At 64.4% G+C, this 17,694-nt stretch overlaps 1 protein-coding gene across 1 annotated transcript in view; it reads right to left on the bottom strand.

Moving 5' to 3' along the window:
- The window catches only part of SLC38A5 (solute carrier family 38 member 5), a 123,561-nt gene that overhangs the window by 54,420 nt on the left and 51,447 nt on the right, over positions 1-17,694 (bottom strand). The gene's annotated exons all lie outside the window — the stretch shown is intronic.

Genomic DNA, 17,694 nt, shown 5'->3' with positions numbered 1-17,694 from the left:
GCGGCCGCGGAGAACAACGCTGAGCTCAGGCTGCGGCCGCGGAGAACAACGCCGAGCACAGGCTGTGGCCGAGGAGAACAACGCCGAGCTCAGGCTGCGGCCCCGGAGAACAACGCCGAGCTCAGGCTGCGGCCCCGGAGAATAACTCCAGACTGCGGCCCAGGAGAACAACGCCGAGCTCGGACTGCAGCCCCGGAGAACAACGCCGAGCTCGGACTGCGGCCCCGGAGAACAACGCCGAGCTCGGACTGCGGCCCCGGAGAACAACGCCGAGCTCAGACTGCGGCCCCGGAGAACAACGCCGAGCTCGGACTGCTGTCCCGGAGAACAACGCCTAGCTCAGGCTGCGGTCGAGGAGAACAACGCCGAGCTCAGGCTGCGGTCGAGGAGAATAACGCCGAGCTCAGGCTGCGGCCCCGGAGAACAACGCCGAGCTCAGGCTGCGGCCCCGGAGAATAACTCCAGACTGCGGCCCTGGAGAACAATGCCGAGCTCGGACTGCAGCCCCGGAGAACAACACCGAGCTCGGACTTCGGCCCCTGAGAACAACGCTGAGCTCAGACTGCGGCCCCGGAGAACAACGCCGAGCTCGGACTGCGGCCCCGGAGAACAACGCCGAGCTCGGACTGCGGCCCCGGAGAACAACGCCGAGCTCAGACTGCGGCCCCCGGAGAATAACTCCAGACTGCGGCCCCGGAGAACAACGCCGAGCTCGGACTGCAGCCCCGGAGAACAACGCCGAGCTCGGACTGCGGCCCCGGAGAACAAAGTCGAGCTTGGACTGCGGCCCCGGAGGACAACGCCGAGCTCGGATTGTGGCCCCGGAGAATAATTCCAGACTGCGGCCCAGGAGAACAACGCCGAGCTCGGACTGCAGCCCCGGAGAACAACGCCGAGCTCGGACTGCGGCCCCGGAGAACAACGCCGAGCTCGGACTGCGGCCCCGGAGAACAACGCCGAGCTCGGACTGCGGCCCCGGAGAACAACGCCGAGCTCAGACTGCGGCCCCGGAGAACAACGCCGAGCTCGGATTGCTGTCCCGGAGAACAACGCCGAGCTCAGGCTGCGGTCGAGGAGAACAACGCCGAGCTCAGGCTGCGGCCCCGGAGAACAACGCCGAGCTCAGGCTGCGGCCCCGGAGAATAACTCCAGACTGCGGCCCTGGAGAACAATGCCGAGCTCGGACTGCAGCCCCGGAGAACAACACCGAGCTCGGACTTCGGCCCCGGAGAACAACGCTGAGCTCAGACTGCGGCCCCGGAGAACAACGCCGAGCTCGGACTGCGGCCCCGGAGAACAACGCCGAGCTCGGACTGCGGCCCCGGAGAACAACGCCGAGCTCAGAATGCGGCCCCGGAGAATAACTCCAGACTGCGGCCCCGGAGAACAACGCCGAGCTCGGACTGCAGCCCCGGAGAACAACGCCGAGCTCGGACTGCGGCCCCGGAGAACAAAGTCGAGCTTGGACTGCGGCCCCGGAGGACAACGCCGAGCTCGGATTGCGGCCCCGGAGAATAATTCCAGACTGCGGCCCAGGAGAACAACGCCGAGCTCGGACTGCGGCCCCGGAGGACAACGCCGAGCTCGGACTGCGGTCCCGGAGAAAAACGCCGAGCTCGGACTGCGGCCCCGGAGAACAACGCTGAGCTTGGACTGCGGCCCCGGAGAACAACGACGAGCTCGGACTGCGGCCCCGGAGAACAACGCCGAGCTCGGACTGCGGCCCCGGAGAACAACGCCGAGCTCGGACTGCGGCCCCAGAGAACAACACCGAGCTCGGACTGCGGCCCTGGAGAACAACGCCGAGCTTGGACTGCGGCCCCGGAGAACAACGCCGAGCTCGGACTGCGGCCCCGGAGAACAACGCCGAGCTCGGACTGCGGCCCCGGAGAACAACGCCGAGCTCAGACTGCGGCCCCGGAGAACAACGCCGAGTTCGGACTGCGGCCCCGAAGAACAACGCCGAGCTCGGACTGCGGCCCTGGAGAACAACGCCGAGCTCGGACTGCGGACCCGGAGAACAAAGCCGAGCTCGGACTGCGGCCCTGGAGGACAACGCTCAGCTCGGACAGCGGCCCCGGAGAATAACTCCAGACTGCGGCCCCGGAGAACAACACCGAGCTCAGACTTCGGCCCCGGAGAACAACGCCGAGCTCGGACTGCAGCCTCGGAGAACAACGCCGAGCTCGGACTGCGGCCCCGGAGAACAACGCCGAGCTCAGACTGCGGCCCCGGAGAACAACGCCGAGCTCAGACTGCGGCCCCGGAGAACAATGCCGAGCTCAGACTGCGGCCCCGGAGAACAACTCCGAGCTTGGACTGCGGCCCCGGAGAACAACCCCGAGCTCGGACTGCGGCCGAGGAGAACAACGCCGAGCTCGGACTGCGGCCCCGGAGAACAACGCCGAGCTCGGACTGCGGCCCCGGAGAACAACACCGAGCTCGGACTTCGGCCCCGGAGAACAACGCCGAGCTCGGACTGCAGCCTCGGAGAACAACGCCGAGCTCGGACTGCGGCCCCGGAGAACAACGCTAAGCTCAGACTGCGGCCCCGGAGAACAACGCCGAGCTCGGACTGCGGCCCCGGAGAACAACGCCGAGCTCGGACTGCGGCCCCGGAGAACAACGCCGAGCTCAGACTGCGGCCCCGGAGAATAACTCCAGACTGCGGCCCCGGAGAACAACGCCGAGCTCGGACTGCGGCCCCGGAGGACAACGCCGAGCTCGGACTGAGGCCCCGGAGAAAAACGCCGAGCTCAGACTGCGGCCCCGGAGAATAACTCCAGACTGCGGCCCCGGAGAACAACGCCGAGCTCGGACTGCGGCCCCGGAGGACAACGCCGAGCTCGGACTGAGGCCCCGGAGAAAAACGCCGAGCTCGGACTGCGGCCCCGGAGAACAACGCCGAGTTCAGGCTGCGGCCCCGGAGAACAACGCCGAGCTCAGGCTGTGGCCGCGGAGAACAACGCCGAGCTCAGGCTGCCGCCGCGGAGAACAACACTGAGCTCAGGTTGCGGCCGAGGAGTACAACGCCGAGCTCAGCCTGCGGCCCCGGAGAACAACGCCGAGCTCAGACTGCGGCCCCGGAGAACAACGCCGAGCTCAGACTGCGGCCCCGGAGAACAATGCCGAGCTCAGACTGCGGCCCCGGAGAACAACTCCGTGCTTGGACTGCGGCCCCGGAGAACAACCCCGAGCTCGGACTGCGGCCGAGGAGAACAACGCCGAGCTCGGACTGCGGCCCCGGAGAACAACGCCGAGCTCGGACTGCGGCCCCGGAGAACAACGCCGAGCTCGGACTGCGGCCCCGGAGAACAACGCCGAGCTCAGACTGCGGCCCCGGAGAACAACGCCGAGCTCCGACTGCTGTCCCGGAGAACAACGCCTAGCTCAGGCTGCGGTCGAGGAGAACAACGCCGAGCTCAGGCTGCGGTCGAGGAGAACAACGCCGAGCTCAGGCTGCGGCCCCGGAGAACAACGCCGAGCTCAGGCTGCGGCCCCGGAGAATAACTCCAGACTGCGGCCCTGGAGAAGAATGCCGAGCTCGGACTGCAGCCCCGGAGAACAACACCGAGCTCGGACTTCGGCCCCGGAGAACAACGCCGAGCTCGGACTGCAGCCTCGGAGAACAACGCCGAGCTCGGACTGCGGCCCCGGAGAACAACGCTAAGCTCAGACTGCGGCCCCGGAGAACAACGCCGAGCTCGGACTGCGGCCCCGGAGAACAACGCCGAGCTCGGACTGCGGCCCCGGAGAACAACGCCGAACTCAGACTGCGGCCCCGGAGAATAACTCCAGACTGCGGCCCCGGAGAACAACGCCGAGCTCGGACTGCGGCCCCGGAGGACAACGCCGAGCTCGGACTGAGGCCCCGGAGAAAAACGCCGAGCTCAGACTGCGGCCCCGGAGAATAACTCCAGACTGCGGCCCCGGAGAACAACGCCGAGCTCGGACTGCGGCCCCGGAGGACAACGCCGAGCTCGGACTGAGGCCCCGGAGAAAAACGCCGAGCTCGGACTGCGGCCCCGGAGAACAACGCCGAGTTCAGGCTGCGGCCCCGGAGAACAACGCCGAGCTCAGGCTGTGGCCGCGGAGAACAACGCCGAGCTCAGGCTGCCGCCGCGGAGAACAACACTGAGCTCAGGTTGCGGCCGAGGAGTACAACGCCGAGCTCAGCCTGCGGCCCCGGAGAACAACACCGAGCTCAGGCTGCGGCCCCGGAGAACAACGCCTAGCTCAGGCTGCGGTCGAGGAGAACAACGCCGAGCTCAGGCTGCGGTCGAGGAGAACAACGCCGAGCTCAGGCTGCGGCCCCGGAGAACAACGCCGAGCTCAGACTGCGGCCCCGGAGAACAACGCCGAGCTCAGACTGCGGCCCCGGAGAACAACGCCGAGCTCAGACTGCGGCCCCGGAGAACAACTCCGAGCTCGGACTGTGGCCCCGGAGAACAACCCCGAGCTCGGACTGCGGCCGAGGAGAACAACGCCGAGCTCGGACTGCGGCCCTGGAGAACAACGCCGAGCTCGGACTGCGGCCCCGGAGAACAACGCCAAGCTCGGACTGCGGCCCCGGAGAACAACGCCGAGCTCGGACTGCGGCCCCGGCGAACAACGCCGAGCTCAGACTGCGGCCCCGGACAACAAACCCGAGCTCAGACTGCGGCCGCGGAGAACAACGCTGAGCTCAGGCTGCGGCCGCGGAGAACAACGCCGAGCTCAGGCTGCGGCCGAGGAGAACAACGCCGAGCTCAGGCTGCGGCCCCGGAGAACAACGCCGAGCTCAGGCTGCGGCCCCGGAGAATAACTCCAGACTGCGGCCCCGGAGAACAACGCCGAGCTCGGACTGCAGCCTCGGAGAACAACGCCGAGCTCGGACTGCGGCCCCGGAGAACAACGCTAAGCTCAGACTGCGGCCCCGTAGAACAACCCCGAGCTCGGACTGCGGCCGAGGAGAACAACGCCGAGCTCGGACTGCGGCCCCGGAGAACAACGCCGAGCTCGGACTGCGGCCCCGGAGAACAACACCGAGCTCGGACTTCGGCCCCGGAGAACAACGCCGAGCTCGGACTGCAGCCTCGGAGAACAACGCCGAGCTCGGACTGCGGCCCCGGAGAACAACGCTAAGCTCAGACTGCGGCCCCGGAGAACAACGCCGAGCTCGGACTGCGGCCCCGGAGAACAACGCCGAGCTCGGACTGCGGCCCCGGAGAACAACGCCGAGCTCAGACTGCGGCCCCGGAGAATAACTCCAGACTGCGGCCCCGGAGAACAACGCCGAGCTCGGACTGCGGCCCCGGAGGACAACGCCGAGCTCGGACTGAGGCCCCGGAGAAAAACGCCGAGCTCAGACTGCGGCCCCGGAGAATAACTCCAGACTGCGGCCCCGGAGAACAACGCCGAGCTCGGACTGCGGCCCCGGAGGACAACGCCGAGCTCGGACTGAGGCCCCGGAGAAAAACGCCGAGCTCGGACTGCGGCCCCGGAGAACAACGCCGAGTTCAGGCTGCGGCCCCGGAGAACAACGCCGAGCTCAGGCTGTGGCCGCGGAGAACAACGCCGAGCTCAGGCTGCCGCCGCGGAGAACAACACTGAGCTCAGGTTGCGGCCGAGGAGTACAACGCCGAGCTCAGCCTGCGGCCCCGGAGAACAACGCCGAGCTCAGACTGCGGCCCCGGAGAACAACGCCGAGCTCAGACTGCGGCCCCGGAGAACAATGCCGAGCTCAGACTGCGGCCCCGGAGAACAACTCCGTGCTTGGACTGCGGCCCCGGAGAACAACCCCGAGCTCGGACTGCGGCCGAGGAGAACAACGCCGAGCTCGGACTGCGGCCCCGGAGAACAACGCCGAGCTCGGACTGCGGCCCCGGAGAACAACGCCAAGCTCGGACTGCGGCCCCGGAGAACAACGCCGAGCTCGGACTGCGGCCCCGGCGAACAACGCCGAGCTCAGACTGCGGCCCCGGACAACAAACCCGAGCTCAGACTGCGGCCGCGGAGAACAACGCTGAGCTCAGGCTGCGGCAGCGGAGAACAACGCCGAGCACAGGCTGTGGCCGAGGAGAACAACGCCGAGCTCAGGCTGCGGCCCCGGAGAACAACGCCGAGCTCAGGCTGCGGCCCCGGAGAATAACTCCAGACTGCGGCCCAGGAGAACAACGCCGAGCTCGGACTGCAGCCTCGGAGAACAACGCCGAGCTCGGACTGCGGCCCCGGAGAACAACGCCGAGCTCGGACTGCGGCCCCGGAGAACAACGCCGAGCTCAGACTGCGGCCCCGGAGAACAACGCCGAGCTCGGACTGCTGTCCCGGAGAACAACGCCTAGCTCAGGCTGCGGTCGAGGAGAACAACGCCGAGCTCAGGCTGCGGTCGAGGAGAACAACGCCGAGCTCAGGCTGCGGCCCCGGAGAACAACGCCGAGCTCAGGCTGCGGCCCCGGAGAATAACTCCAGACTGCGGCCCTGGAGAAGAATGCCGAGCTCGGACTGCAGCCCCGGAGAACAACACCGAGCTCGGACTTCGGCCCCGGAGAACAACGCCGAGCTCGGACTGCAGCCTCGGAGAACAACGCCGAGCTCGGACTGCGGCCCCGGAGAACAACGCTAAGCTCAGACTGCGGCCCCGGAGAACAACGCCGAGCTCGGACTGCGGCCCCGGAGAACAACGCCGAGCTCGGACTGCGGCCCCGGAGAACAACGCCGAGCTCAGACTGCGGCCCCGGAGAATAACTCCAGACTGCGGCCCCGGAGAACAACGCCGAGCTCGGACTGCGGCCCCGGAGGACAACGCCGAGCTCGGACTGAGGCCCCGGAGAAAAACGCCGAGCTCAGACTGCGGCCCCGGAGAATAACTCCAGACTGCGGCCCCGGAGAACAACGCCGAGCTCGGACTGCGGCCCCGGAGGACAACGCCGAGCTCGGACTGAGGCCCCGGAGAAAAACGCCGAGCTCGGACTGCGGCCCCGGAGAACAACGCCGAGTTCAGGCTGCGGCCCCGGAGAACAACGCCGAGCTCAGGCTGTGGCCGCGGAGAACAACGCCGAGCTCAGGCTGCCGCCGCGGAGAGCAGCACTGACCTCAGGTTGCGGCCGAGGAGTACAACGCCGAGCTCAGCCTGCGGCCCCGGAGAACAACACCGAGCTCAGGCTGCGGCCCCGGAGAACAACGCCTAGCTCAGGCTGCGGTCGAGGAGAACAACGCCGAGCTCAGGCTGCGGTCGAGGAGAACAACGCCGAGCTCAGGCTGCGGCCCCGGAGAACAACGCCGAGCTCAGGCTGCGGCCCCGGAGAATAACTCCAGACTGCGGCCCCGGAGAACAATGCCGAGCTCGGACTGCAGCCCCGGAGAACAACACCGAGCTCAGACTTCGGCCCCCGGAGAACAACGCCGAGCTCGGACTGCAGCCTCGGAGAACAACGCCGAGCTCGGACTGCGGCCCCGGAGAACAACGCCGAGCTCAGACTGCGGCCCCGGAGAACAACGCCGAGCTCAGACTGCGGCCCCGGAGAACAACGCCGAGCTCAGACTGCGGCCCCGGAGAACAACTCCGAGCTCGGACTGTGGCCCCGGAGAACAACCCCGAGTTCGGACTGCGGCCGAGGAGAACAACGCCGAGCTCGGACTGCGGCCCCGGAGAACAACGCCGAGCTCGGACTGCGGCCCCGGAGAACAACGCCAAGCTCGGACTGCGGCCCCGGAGAACAACGCCGAGCTCGGACTACGGCCCCGGCGAACAACGCCGAGCTCAGACTGCGGCCCCGGACAACAAACCCGAGCTCAGACTGCGGCCGCGGAGAACAGCGCTGAGCTCAGGCTGCGGCCGCGGAGAACAACGCCGAGCACAGGCTGTGGCCGAGGAGAACAACGCCGAGCTCAGGCTGCGGCCCCGGAGAACAACGCCGAGCTCGGACTGCGGCCCCGGAGAACAACGCCGAGCTCGGACTGCGGCCCCGGAGAACAACGCCGAGCTTGGACTGCGGCCCCGGACAACAACGCCGAGCTCGGACTGCGGCCCCGGAGAACAACGCCGAGCTCGGACTGCGGCCCCGGAGAACAACGCCGAGTTCGGACTGCGGCCCCGAAGAACAACGCCGAGCTCGGACTGCGGCCCTGGAGAACAACGCCGAGCTCGGACTGCGGACCCGGAGAACAAAGCCGAGCTCGGACTGCGGCCCTGGAGGACAACGCTGAGCTCGGACAGCGGCCCCGGAGAATAACTCCAGACTGCGGCCCCGGAGAACAACACCGAGCTCAGACTTCGGCCCCGGAGAACAACGCCAAGCTCGGACTGCAGCCTCGGAGAACAACGCCGAGCTCGGACTGCGGCCCCGGAGAACAACGCCGAGCTCAGACTGCGGCCGCGGAGAACAACGCCGAGCTCAGACTGCGGCCCCGGAGAACAATGCCGAGCTCAGACTGCGGCCCCGGAGAACAACTCCGAGCTTGGACTGCGGCCCCGGAGAACAACCCCGAGCTCGGACTGCGGCCGAGGAGAACAACGCCGAGCTTGGACTGCGGCCCCGGAGAACAACGCCGAGCTCGGACTGCGGCCCCGGAGAACAACGCCAAGCTCGGACTGCGGCCCCGGAGAACAACGCCGAGCTCGGACTGCGGCCCCGGCGAAAAACGCCGAGCTCAGACTGCGGCCCCGGACAACAAACCCGAGCCCAGACTGCGGCCGCGGAGAACAACGCTGAGCTCAGGCTGCGGCCGCGGAGAACAACGCCGAGCACAGGCTGTGGCCGAGGAGAACAACGCCGAGCTCAGGCTGCGGCCCCGGAGAACAACGCCGAGCTCAGGCTGCGGCCCCGGAGAATAACTCCAAACTGCGGCCCAGGAGAACAACGCCGAGCTCGGACTGCAGCCCCGGAGAACAACGCCGAGCTCGGACTGCGGCCCCGGAGAACAACGCCGAGCTCGGACTGCGGCCCCGGAGAACAACGCCGAGCTCAGACTGCGGCCCCGGAGAACAACGCCGAGCTCGGACTGCTGTCCCGGAGAACAACGCCTAGCTCAGGCTGCGGTCGAGGAGAACAACGCCGAGCTCAGGCTGCGGTCGAGGAGAACAACGCCGAGCTCAGGCTGCGGCCCCGGAGAACAACGCCGAGCTCAGGCTGCGGCCCCGGAGAATAACTCCAGACTGCGGCCCTGGAGAACAATGCCGAGCTCGGACTGCAGCCCCGGAGAACAACACCGAGCTCGGACTTCGGCCCCGGAGAACAACGCCGAGCTCGGACTGCAGCCTCGGAGAACAACGCCGAGCTCGGACTGCGGCCCCGGAGAACAACGCTGAGCTCAGACTGCGGCCCCGGAGAACAACGCCGAGCTCGGACTGCGGCCCCGGAGAACAACGCCGAGCTCGGACTGCGGCCCCGGAGAACAACGCCGAGCTCAGACTGCGGCCCCGGAGAATAACTCCAGACTGCGGCCCCGGAGAACAACGCCGAGCTCGGACTGCGGCCCCGGAGGACAACGCCGAGCTCGGACTGAGGCCCCGGAGAAAAACGCCGAGCTCGGACTGCGGCCCCGGAGAACAACGCCGAGTTCAGGCTGCGGCCCCGGAGAACAACGCCGAGCTCAGGCTGTGGCCGCGGAGAACAACGCCGAGCTCAGGCTGCCGCCGCGGAGAACAACGCTGAGCTCAGGTTGCGGCCGAGGAGTACAACGCCGAGCTCAGCCTGCGGCCCCGGAGAACAACACCGAGCTCAGGCTGCGGCCCCGGAGAACAACGCCTAGCTCAGGCTGCGGTCGAGGAGAACAACGCCGAGCTCAGGCTGCGGTCGAGGAGAACAACGCCGAGCTCAGGCTGCGGCCCCGGAGAACAACGCCGAGCTCAGGCTGCGGCCCCGGAGAATAACTCCAGACTGCGGCCCCGGAGAACAATGCCGAGCTCGGACTGCAGCCCCGGAGAACAACACCGAGCTCAGACTTCGGCCCCCGGAGAACAACGCCGAGCTCGGACTGCAGCCTCGGAGAACAACGCCGAGCTCGGACTGCGGCCCCGGAGAACAACGCCGAGCTCGGACTGCGGCCCCGGAGAACAACGCCGAGCTTGGACTGCGGCCCCGGAGAACAACGCCGAGCTCGGACTGCGGCCCCGGAGAACAACGCCGAGCTCAGACTGCGGCCCCGGAGAACAACGCCGAGTTCGGACTGCGGCCCCGAAGAACAACGCCGAGCTCGGACTGCGGCCCTGGAGAACAACGCCGAGCTCGGACTGCGGACCCGGAGAACAAAGCCGAGCTCGGACTGCGGCCCTGGAGGACAACGCTGAGCTCGGACAGCGGCCCCGGAGAATAACTCCAGACTGCGGCCCCGGAGAACAACACCGAGCTCAGACTTCGGCCCCGGAGAACAACGCCAAGCTCGGACTGCAGCCTCGGAGAACAACGCCGAGCTCGGACTGCGGCCCCGGAGAACAACGCCGAGCTCAGACTGCGGCCCCGGAGAACAACGCCGAGCTCAGGCTGCGGCCCCGGAGAACAATGCCGAGCTCAGACTGCGGCCCCGGAGAACAACTCCGAGCTTGGACTGCGGCCCCGGAGAACAACCCCGAGCTCGGACTGCGGCCGAGGAGAACAACGCCGAGCTTGGACTGCGGCCCCGGAGAACAACGCCGAGCTCGGACTGCGGCCCCGGAGAACAACGCCAAGCTCGGACTGCGGCCCCGGAGAACAACGCCGAGCTCGGACTGCGGCCCCGGCGAAAAACGCCGAGCTCAGACTGCAGCCCCAGACAACAAACCCGAGCCCAGACTGCGGCCGCGGAGAACAACGCTGAGCTCAGGCTGCGGCCGCGGAGAACAACGCCGAGCACAGGCTGTGGCCGAGGAGAACAACGCCGAGCTCAGGCTGCGGCCCCGGAGAACAACGCCGAGCTCAGGCTGCGGCCCCGGAGAATAACTCCAAACTGCGGCCCAGGAGAACAACGCCGAGCTCGGACTGCAGCCCCGGAGAACAACGCCGAGCTCGGACTGCGGCCCCGGAGAACAACGCCGAGCTCGGACTGCGGCCCCGGAGAACAACGCCGAGCTCAGACTGCGGCCCCGGAGAACAACGCCGAGCTCGGACTGCTGTCCCGGAGAACAACGCCTAGCTCAGGCTGAGGTCGAGGAGAACAACGCCGAGCTCAGGCTGCGGTCGAGGAGAACAACGCCGAGCTCAGGCTGCGGCCCCGGAGAACAACGCCGAGCTCAGGCTGCGGCCCCGGAGAATAACTCCAGACTGCGGCCCTGGAGAACAATGCCGAGCTCGGACTGCAGCCCCGGAGAACAACACCGAGCTCGGACTTCGGCCCCGGAGAACAACGCCGAGCTCGGACTGCAGCCTCGGAGAACAACGCCGAGCTCGGACTGCGGCCCCGGAGAACAACGCTGAGCTCAGACTGCGGCCCCGGAGAACAACGCCGAGCTCGGACTGCGGCCCCGGAGAACAACGCCGAGCTCGGACTGCGGCCCCGGAGAACAACGCCGAGCTCAGACTGCGGCCCCGGAGAATAACTCCAGACTGCGGCCCCGGAGAACAACGCCGAGCTCGGACTGCGGCCCCGGAGGACAACGCCGAGCTCGGACTGAGGCCCCGGAGAAAAACGCCGAGCTCGGACTGCGGCCCCGGAGAACAACGCCGAGTTCAGGCTGCGGCCCCGGAGAACAACGCCGAGCTCAGGCTGTGGCCGCGGAGAACAACGCCGAGCTCAGGCTGCCGCCGCGGAGAACAACGCTGAGCTCAGGTTGCGGCCGAGGAGTACAACGCCGAGCTCAGCCTGCGGCCCCGGAGAACAACACCGAGCTCAGGCTGCGGCCCCGGAGAACAACGCCTAGCTCAGGCTGCGGTCGAGGAGAACAACGCCGAGCTCAGGCTGCGGTCGAGGAGAACAACGCCGAGCTCAGGCTGCGGCCCCGGAGAACAACGCCGAGCTCAGGCTGCGGCCCCGGAGAATAACTCCAGACTGCGGCCCCGGAGAACAATGCCGAGCTCGGACTGCAGCCCCGGAGAACAACACCGAGCTCAGACTTCGGCCCCCGGAGAACAACGCCGAGCTCGGACTGCAGCCTCGGAGAACAACGCCGAGCTCGGACTGCGGCCCCGGAGAACAACGCCGAGCTCAGACTGCGGCCCCGGAGAACAACGCCGAGCTCAGACTGCGGCCCCGGAGAACAACGCCGAGCTCAGACTGCGGCCCCGGAGAACAACTCCGAGCTCGGACTGCGGCCCCGGAGAACAACGCCGAGTTCGGACTGCGGCCCCGGAGAACAACGCCGAGCTCAGGCTGCGGCCCCGGAGAATAACTCCAGACTGCGGCCCCGGAGAACAATGCCGAGCTCGGACTGCAGCCCCGGAGAACAACACCGAGCTCAGACTTCGGCCCCCGGAGAACAACGCCGAGCTCGGACTGCAGCCTCGGAGAACAACGCCGAGCTCGGACTGCGGCCCCGGAGAACAACGCCGAGCTCAGACTGCGGCCCCGGAGAACAACGCCGAGCTCAGACTGCGGCCCCGGAGAACAACGCCGAGCTCAGACTGCGGCCCCGGAGAACAACTCCGAGCTCGGACTGTGGCCCCGGAGAACAACCCCGAGCTCGGACTGCGGCCGAGGAGAACAACGCCGAGCTCGGACTGCGGCCCTGGAGAACAACGCCGAGCTCGGACTGCGGCCCCGGAGAACAACGCCAAGCTCGGACTGCGGCCCCGGAGAACAACGCCGAGCTCGGACTGCGGCCCCGGCGAACAACGCCGAGCTCAGACTGCGGCCCCGGACAACAAACCCGAGCTCAGACTGCGGCCGCGGAGAACAACGCTGAGCTCAGGCTGCGGCCGCGGAGAACAACGCCGAGCTCAGGCTGCGGCCGAGGAGAACAACGCCGAGCTCAGGCTGCGGCCCCGGAGAACAACGCCGAGCTCAGGCTGCGGCCCCGGAGAATAACTCCAGACTGCGGCCCCGGAGAACAACGCCGAGCTCGGACTGCAGCCCCGGGAAACAACGCCGAGCTCGGACTGCAGCCCCGGGAAACAACGCCGAGCTCGGACTGCGGCCCCGGAGAACAACGCCGAGCTCGGACTGCGGCCCCGGAGAACAACGCCGAGCTCGGACTGCGGCCCCGGAGAACAACGCCGAGCTCGGACTGCTGTCCCGGAGAACAACGCCTAGCTCAGGCTGCGGTCGAGGAGAACAACGCCGAGCTCAGGCTGCGGTCGAGGAGAACAACGCCGAGCTCAGGCTGCGGCCCCAGAGAACAACGCCGAGCTCAGGCTGCGGCCCCGGAGAATAACTCCAGACTGCGGCCCTGGAGAACAATGCCGAGCTCGGACTGCAGCCCCGGAGAACAACACCGAGCTCGGACTTCGGCCCCGGAGAACAACGCCGAGCTCGGACTGCAGCCTCGGAGAACAACGCCGAGCTCGGACTGCGGCCCCGGAGAACAACGCTGAGCTCAGACTGCGGCCCCGGAGAACAACGCCGAGCTCGGTCTGTGGCCCCGGAGAACAACGCCGAGCTCGGACTGCGGCCCCGGAGAACAACGCCGAGCTCGGACTGCGGCCCCGGAGAACAACGCTGAGCTCAGACTGCGGCCCCGGAGAACAACGCCGAGCTCGGTCTGTGGCCCCGGAGAACAACGCCGAGCTCGGACTGCGGCCCCGGAGAACAACCCCGAGCTCGGACTGCGGCCCCGGAGAACAACGCCGAGCTCGGACTGCAGCCCCGGAGAACAACGCCAAGCTCGGACTGCGGCCCCAGAGAACAACGCCGAGCTCGGACTGCGGCCCCGGAGAACAACGCCGAGCTCAGGCTGCGGCCCCGGAGAACAACGCAGAGCTCGGACTGCGGCTCCGGAGAACAACGCCGAGCTCAGACTGCGGCCCCGGAGAACAACGCCAAGCTCGGACTGCGGCCCCGGAGAACAACGCCGAGCTCGGACTGTGGCCCCGGAGAACAACGCCGAGCTCGGACTGTGGCCCCGGAGAACAACGCCGAGCTCGGACTGCGGCCGCGGAGAACAACGCCGAGCTCAGGCTGCGGCCGCGGAGAACAACGCCGAGCTCAGGCTGCGGCCGCGGAGAACAACGCCGAGCTCAGGCTGCGGCCGCGGAGAACAACGCCGAGCTCAGGCTGCGGCCGAGGAGAACAACGCCGAGCTCAGGCTGCGGCCGCGGAGAACAACGCCGAGCTCAGGCTGCGGCCGCGGAGAACAACGCCGAGCTCAGGCTGCGGCCGAGGAGAACAACGCTGAGCTCAGGCTGAGGCGAAGCAGAACAGCGCCGAGCTCAGGCTGCGACCGCGGAGAACCTCGCCGAGCTCAGACTGCGGCCGCGGAGAACCACACCGAGCTCAGACTGCGGCCCCGGATTCACTTCTGTAGTGAGAACAGTCTAGAAACTCGTTGCAAGAATCACCCATCAGATAAGGAAGTTATCAGCTTCCTATTACCGAACAGGGAACGCCGCAAATACGAAACAATGGCGCAACTTATTGGGCGGGTTTTCACCCCAAACCCCAAATTCTAAAACACATTATATGTCCCCCAGAGTGCGGCCAGTAATATCACCAACACATTATATGTCCCCCAGAGTGCGGCCAGTAACATCACCAACACATTATATGTCCCCAGAGTGCGGCCAGTAACATCTCCAACACATTATATGTCCTCCAGAGTGCGGCCAGTAACATCTCCAACAAATTATATGGCCCCCAGAGTGCGGCCAGTAACATCTCCAACACATTATATGTTCCCCAGAGTACGGCCAGTAACATCTCCAACACATTATATGTCCCCCAGAGTGCGGCCAGTAACATCTCCAACACATTATATGTACCCAGAGTGCGGCCAGTAACATCTCCAACACATTATACGTCCCCCAGAGTGCGGCCAGTAACATCTCCAACACATTATACGTCCCCCAGAGTGTGGCCAGTAACATCTTTAACACATTATATGTCCCCCAGAGTGCGGCCAGTAATATCTCCAATACATTATATGTCCCCCAGTGTGCGGCCAGTAACATCTCCAACACATTATATGTCCCCCAGAGTGCGGCCAGTAACATCTCCAACACATTATATGTCCCCCAGAGTGCGGCCAGTAACATCTCCAACACATTATATGTCCCCCAGAGTGCGGCCAGTAACATCTCCAACACATTATATGTCCCCCAGAGTGCAACCAGTAACATCTCCAACACATTATATGTCCCCCAGAGTGCAGCCAGTAACATCTACAACACATTATATGTCCTCTAGAGTGCGGCCAGTAACATCTCCAACACATTATATGTCCCCCAGAGTGCAACCAGTAACATCTCCAACACATTATATGTCCCCCAGAGTGCAACCAGTAACATCTCCAACACATTATATGTCCCCCAGAGTGCAGCCAGTAACATCTACAACACATTATATGTCCTCTAGAGTGCGGCCAGTAACATCTCCAACACATTATATGTCCCCCAGAGTGCAACCAGTAACATCTCCAACACATTATATGTCCCCCAGAGTGCAACCAGTAACATCTCCAACACATTATATGTCCCCCAGAGTGCAGCCAGTAACATCTCCAACACATTATATGTCCTCTAGAGTGCGGCTAGTAAGATCTACAACACATTATATGTCCCCCAGAGTGTGGCCAGTAACGTCTCCAACACATTATATGTCCCCCAGAGTGCGGCCAGTAACATCACCAACACATTATATGTCCCCAGAGTGCGACCAGTAACATCACCAACACATTATATGTTCCCCAGAGTGCGGCCAGTAACATCTCCAACACATTATATGTCCTCCAGAGTGCGGCCAGTAACATCTCCAACACATTATATGTCCCCCAGAGTGCGGCCAGTAACATCTCCAACACATTATATGTCCCCCAGAGTACGGCCAGTAACATCTCCAACACATTATATGTCCCCCAGAGTGCGGCCAGTAACATCTCCAACACATTATATGTACCCAGAGTGCGGCCAGTAACATCTCCAACACATTATACGTCCCCCAGAGTGCGGCCAGTAACATCTCCAACACATTATACGTCCCCCAGAGTGTGGCCAGTAACATCTTTAACACATTATATGTCCCCCAGAGTGCGGCCAGTAATATCTCCAATACATTATATGTCCCCCAGTGTGCGGCCAGTAACATCTCCAACACATTATATGTCCCCCAGAGTGCGGCCAGTAACATCTCCAACACATTATATGTCCCCCAGAGTGCGGCCAGTAACATCTCCAACACATTATATGTCCCCCAGAGTGCGGCCAGTAACATCTCCAACACATTATATGTCCCCCAGAGTGCAACCAGTAACATCTCCAACACATTATATGTCCCCCAGAGTGCAGCCAGTAACATCTACAACACATTATATGTCCTCTAGAGTGCGGCCAGTAACATCTCCAACACATTATATGTCCACCAGAGTGCAACCAGTAACATCTCCAACACATTATATGTCCCCCAGAGTGCAACCAGTAACATCTCCAACACATTATATGTCCCCCAGAGTGCAGCCAGTAACATCTACAACACATTATATGTCCTCTAGAGTGCGGCCAGTAACATCTCCAACACATTATATGTCCCCCAGAGTGCAACCAGTAACATCTCCAACACATTATATGTCCCCCAGAGTGCAGCCAGTAACATCTCCAACACATTATATGTCCTCTAGAGTGCGGCTAGTAAGATCTACAACACATTATATGTCCCCCAGAGTGTGGCCAGTAACATCTCCAACACATTATATGTCCCCCAGAGTGCAGCCAGTAACATCTCCAACACATTATATGTCCCCCAGAGCGCAGCCAGTAACATCTCCAACACATTATATGTCCCCCCAGAGTGCAGCCAGTAACATCTCCAACACATTATATGTCCTCTAGAGTGCGGCCAGTAACATCTCCAACACATTATATGTCCCTCAGAGTGCGGCCAGTAACATCACCAACACATTATATGTCCCCCAGAGTGCGGCCAGTAACATCTGCAACACATTATATGTCCTCCAGAGTGCGGCCAGTAACATCTCCAACACATTATATGTCCCTCAGAGTGCGGCCAGTAACATCACCAACACATTATATGTCCCCCAGAGTGTGGCCAGTAACATCTCCAACACATTATATGTCCCCCAGAGTGCAGCCAGTAACATCTCCAACACATTATATGTCCTCTAGAGTGCGGCTAGTAACATCTAGAAGTCGTCCTGCAAGCTACGAGCTCTCATATGGTTGGCAGTGAGTTTGGGCTCTTGCAGTGCGATGCTATAATCGCTTGCTCCTTCAGGAACATAATAGTGTTGGGGTTGGCGGCTCTGGAGGAATGCCCACTGGGATAATTGAGCTGAGCCTTCAGTTGAAGCCGCTGATCCTGGCGCTCTGGAGAATCCTCTGGATGGGCTCATGGTTGGATGGCTGTAATCTCAGACAGCATTATCCATAGCGGGACGTGATCTGGAGGGGTCTGCAGACGGACATGCTGGAGGGCAGTATTCCGAAAGGACAAATGGATGGGTGGAGTCCGGACTCTTCACAGTTGGTTCTGTAACCTTTTCCAGCCCGATGATCATCAACAACTCATCTTCTGAGGTCCTCCTGGATCTCCTCGTGCCGCAATACCCCCATGAACATGGCCCGTTCTCAGAGGGGTCATCAGTATTGGATGGGTGGGAATCCGCCGCCAGGGACCTATGTTGCCCAGCTGTTCACC

The sequence above is a fragment of the Eleutherodactylus coqui genome, chromosome 10 (assembly GCF_035609145.1).
Source record: "Eleutherodactylus coqui strain aEleCoq1 chromosome 10, aEleCoq1.hap1, whole genome shotgun sequence".
Classification (NCBI taxonomy): domain Eukaryota; kingdom Metazoa; phylum Chordata; class Amphibia; order Anura; family Eleutherodactylidae; genus Eleutherodactylus; species Eleutherodactylus coqui.
This window is presented reverse-complemented; position numbering and strand designations above follow the sequence as displayed.